The sequence below is a fragment of the Poromitra crassiceps genome (assembly GCF_964638095.1).
Source record: "Poromitra crassiceps genome assembly, chromosome: 20".
Taxonomy (NCBI): Eukaryota; Metazoa; Chordata; class Actinopteri; order Beryciformes; family Melamphaidae; genus Poromitra; species Poromitra crassiceps.
The window spans coordinates 15164987-15169986 of record NC_139637.1 but is presented as its reverse complement, the minus strand read 5'-3'; the positions used below and the strand labels follow the sequence as shown (position 1 = coordinate 15169986).

General features: G+C 46.5%; 1 pseudogene across 1 annotated transcript; it reads left to right on the top strand.

The window, feature by feature from the left end:
- The first annotated feature begins 2427 nt into the window (after positions 1 to 2427).
- Positions 2428 to 2940, top strand: LOC310794717 (phospholipid hydroperoxide glutathione peroxidase pseudogene; annotated as a pseudogene). The gene has a single exon. The product of its transcript is annotated as a phospholipid hydroperoxide glutathione peroxidase pseudogene (transcript).
- The last annotated feature ends 2060 nt before the right edge of the window (positions 2941 to 5000 follow it).

Here is a 5000-nt window from a genome sequence, read left to right as displayed (position 1 = left end):
CTTGTTGGCTCATTTTTGGCAGTTTGTACTATAAGGTAAAGAAAATAATACGATTACTAACATAACATATTTTCCATTGTTCTCAGGTGGGACAAGGCCCAAAATGATCACTGTAAGCGGAGTATTGATCACTATAAGCAAATTATTGAAACAGCATGTGCATAGGAATGATTCAGGACCAAGCTTTTTGATAAGCGGTTGATCACTATAACCGTGATCACTATAAGGGGATTCCGTAGGCTACTACACCTTCTACTTCTACACATCCACCGTCATTCTCATTCCCAACTCGCCAAATGCTGACATTTGGTCAGGAGCCCTTGTCACTATTTTAACGCACTGGGTTCACCTCTGCGAAGTGCATTCAAATCATTTCACGCAGCACCTACTGGTTGAGTAATGTAGGTGTTGGTCACTTGCCAACAATATAAAATAAAAGCGTTTTTTATTTTAAATTTCTGCTGCAAGTTTTGCAATCAAAATATAAAGTTTTTCGAAAGCCATGACTCACTTTCCCTGGTGGTAGTCTCAACGCCGAGAGTTCTTACGCTGATACGTTACTGCATGCTGCAGATCTCTCTCTGGGTCTGGGACACTTCCCCTCAGCCGGCTGGTTATGGGAGGGAACCGTTCACTTGGCCAGTGGTGGATTCAGTCTTCCCCAATCAGTAATGACTTTGCGATCAGACGACACGGGAGGCACAGCCCATTTTTCGAATCGATCTCTCATCGGTGCTACGACCCTCATTCAATTTCAACCCGCCTTCAAAAACCAGCAGTGGCTGTGAAGTGGCATTTATGTAGTATGCGGAGTGCAGCGATTCAACGTAATATTTGAGTCTGGGAAGAGACTACGCTGGTGGTAACACCCGAGGGTATGACTAATACCTGGAACAATCATTAGTATCTCATCAGCTTCTCATGCAATGGAAACCTTGGTCACTGCTCCAGTAAATAGGACGGACCTTGGATACGAGTCGGCAATGGGAGCGGGAGGTAATCTAGTCCAGCGGTTACCAAAATGGGGTATGCGTACCCCTAGGCCTAGGGGTACACAGAGGTACTACAGTGGGTACTCGAGAGAAAGGGGGAAATCAGAAATGTAAGAATAAATCATGAAAATAAATGAAACATTAAAATAAATCTGCTCAGGAGGGACATCATGACTCTTTCACTCCATTTCGTATTTTGTAATGTTATATTCTTCAAAGATTGGGTTATAATTCATTCATTGCTTCATATGCTATTGTTTTCTCTTGCAGTTTTCTAAGCAAAATGTTGTGGTCGGGGAAAAAGGGGGTACTTGGATTAAAAAATCAGTGTAAGGGGGTACTGAAGGCAACAAAAGGGTTTTGAGAACCACTGCCTTATGATTAAACTTGAGCCGATCTACGTGTGTTAAACGGCTTCAACGCACACCTGCCGTCCAATCAGAAAATAGCATTCACCCGGACCATGGTATAATGGTCCCTTAACAGTCAGAATTTGTGATATACGATGAATAATAGAGTATGAAATAAAAAAAATTAGAGCTGCAAAAGGTTCATTCAACACTTCAATTTGTCCACACTATAGAACAGTGCTTTAGGTTGTGACGGATACATCTGCTAAAAGTAGATTTCATATTCCATCTGCAAAGCACGTTCCACCACTTATGGACTGAATGGAGGTATAAATAGCGGATTGTGGCTTTAAAGTGGACTTTGGGGCTGTTAGCTGTGGCTGAAGTGGCTGTTTGTTTCTGCCTAGGGTTTGGCTCTTGGGGAAATCAGCCTGATTAAAGGGAGCAGGAAGGAGCAGCCGTAGGGTTTCTCCTCCCCGTCGCCTTCAAGCAGAGCTTTGAGACGATCAATCTGCCTCCATTAGCTGCTCCTTCCAGCAGACAGACCCACAAACTCTCCGATCGCCCTCATGGAACTCTTAGTTTACTAGAGACTCATTTTCCCCTTTTAACCTAGCTAAACAACATCTAAAAAGTGGCCAGTTAGTCAAGAAATCTACGATCCACAAAATAAGCTGGTGAGGCAAGTTAAACTCATACAGTAATATTTCTATTAAAAGGTGTGGCTGTATCACGTTGAATGAATGCAGATGAGATATCTGGCACGAGCTAGCAAGTGTTTGTGGACGGTATTATTAACTCATTCCCCGCCAGAGTTTCAAAGGAAAAGTCGGCAGACACCGCCAGGCTTTTCTGAGCATTTATTCAGTGATTTTCCACGACCCACGGAATATTTTCTTCTATGACTATGTAAATCACAAATTGCTCGCGTGACATCACTAATGACATCACTGGTGACGTCACAATTTCCACGAGTGACCACTGATGACATGACAATCGCTCGAGTGACATCATCGATGACATCACAAACTGCTCAAGTGACAGCTTCGCTCACTGTACTGGACCTCTGGCGCCCTGACGACAGCATGTCTATCCCGACAGAGGATTGGAAAATGGCCACGTCTATTTATGACTTCTCAGCGATGGACATCGACGGCAATATGGTGTCCCTTGGAAAATACAGGGGGCACGTTGTCATCATCACCAACGTTGCCTCTAAATGAGGTAAAACCCCGGTAAACTACTCTCAGTTTGCAGAGATGCACGCCAAGTACGCTGAGAGAGGTTTAACCATCCTTGCCTTCCCCTGCAACCAGTTTAAGAACCAGGAGCCCGGTACTGAATCTCAGATCAAGGAGTTTGCCAGATCCTACAAGGCCCAGTTCCACATGTTCAGCAAGATCAATGTGAACGGGGACGATGCCCACCCGCTGTGGAAGTGGCTGAAGGAGCAGCCCAACGGGCGAGGCTTCCTGGGAAACCGCATCAAGTGGAATTTCACCAAGTTTTTGATTAACAGAGAGGGGCAGGTGATGAAGAGATACAGCCCTATGGACAATCCAAGTGTGGTGGAGAAGGATCTTCTTATGTACTTGTAATGATTTCATAGCAACTGACTGATGCCTCACTTACTGATGATACCCCCGGCCCTTCATCTGTCCATCCCCTCATCCTTCCTATCTCAAGTACCAATGGATGGAGTTGGCTCGAACCCAGACCAGTGACGGTCTGTCTGTAAACCCGCCTGGCGGACAGGACAGACCTGATGAAAATGGCGTGCAAACCCACCTCCTGGGAGGATTACCAACCTTTCATTTATTTGGTCCACAGGAGAGGAGGGATAGGAATCCCTAAAACCTCCAGTAGCTGTTCTCACAGTCTGTTGTAGTCACCCAATTTGTAGCAGTGTTCATTCATAATAAAACATGTTTTGTTGTGTAAAAAAAAGAGACTACTCTTGCATATTTGAGCAAAAATGGGACAGTAGTACTTTGCACATCTTCACTTCTAACGTTACTGCTTGACTTGATCAGGGAGTGAGGGATCATTAACCTGGAGGGGTGTTGGTCATTTCAGGTTGATTTCAGGATGCCAGTTAGGAGATGGGACATCACTTTTATGGCATCAACCACATCTTTAGCCGGGATGTCCTTAGATGTCGGCAACCGTGAGCCTCTTGGCAGTTTAATTGGCTCTTGAGGAGTGGCGTCCTTGGCTGGAGGGTTCCAAGCATCCCTTCATCGTGCGGATGGACCACAAGAACCTGGCTTACATCCAAACAGTGAAACGAGTGAACTCCCGACAAGCCAGGTGGGCCTTGTATTTTGGAAGGTTCCACTTCACCTTGACTTACCGACCTGCCATGGCTCTAAGAACATCAAGCCTGATGCCGTCTCCCACCAGTTCTCTGCTGATACACAATCTGATCTCGAACCCGCTTTACCTGACCGAACTACAGTACTGAGTTTTTAAAATGTATTTTTGGCGCTTTGAGCACCACAAGCCGAGTGCCATCCAGTCCCATTGTACAGTATTGGAGACAAGTAGGCAGACATATCTACGGCCGATATCTCCAAAACCCGCCAACTCACACCAAAACGATCTAGATGGGTAATAGCACTAACAGGTAAGAGGGAAAATATGCATTTTGGGCTTTTGGGCTGAACTGCCCCTTTAAACTGGATCCAAGTCCACTTAAACCGGTTGACAAAAACTGGTACCAAGAGGCAAATATGGAACTATTTAACTCACAGACCCAATAAAGCCCAACATCAAAACGCCAGTGGAAAAGCTGCTGTAAGTTTTCTTTGGCTTGCTGGTTTTCTAGTTTGCCATGGTATCAGCTGGATCAAGTGATTATAGATATTATTGTGTGGTGTAGAACACAGCCCTGACATACAGCAGCAGGAGGTTTTCACATTTGTCAGTTTGTGGATATGCAGCGTCAGAAAGATTTCAAAGTATCGGCTATTTTATTTTATTATTTATTTTATTTGATAACTATCTCCAGGACATGTTGTTTTACAGGTATCATTACTCTAATGGTGATGTGTGTGTGTGTGTGTGTGTGTGTGTGTGTGTGTGTGTGTGTGTGTGTGTGTCCTCCTGGCATATCTGCTTTCTCTGTTACAGAGGAATGTTTGAGACATGGAGACCTCGCTACTTCTTCAGAGAGAGACGGGGAGAGAGGGAGGGAGAGGGGGAAGGAGAGAGAGAGAGAGGGAGAGAGAGGGAGGGAGAGAGGGAGGGAGAGGGGGAAGGAGGGAGAGAGACAGGGAGAGAGAGGGAGGGAGAGATAGAGGGAAGGAGGGAGAGAGAAGAGTGGGAGGGAAGGAAGGAGAGAGACAGAGAGAGGGAGGGAGGGGGAGTGTGGGAGAGAGGGGGAGTGAAGGAAGGAGAGAGACAGAGAGAGGGAGGCAGTGAGAGGGGAGGAAGAGAGAGAGGGGGGAGGGGAGAGAGAGGGAGGGAGGGAGAGAGAGAGGGGGAGGGGGAGAGAGGGAGGGAGAGGGAGAAGGAAGGAGAGACAGAGAGAGTGAGGGAGAGAGAGGGAAGGAGGGAGAGAGAGGGGGGAGGGGGAGTGTGGGAGAGAGGGGGAGTGAAGGAAGGAGAGAGACAGAGAGAGGGAGGCAGTGAGAGGGGAGGAAGAGAGAGAGGGGGG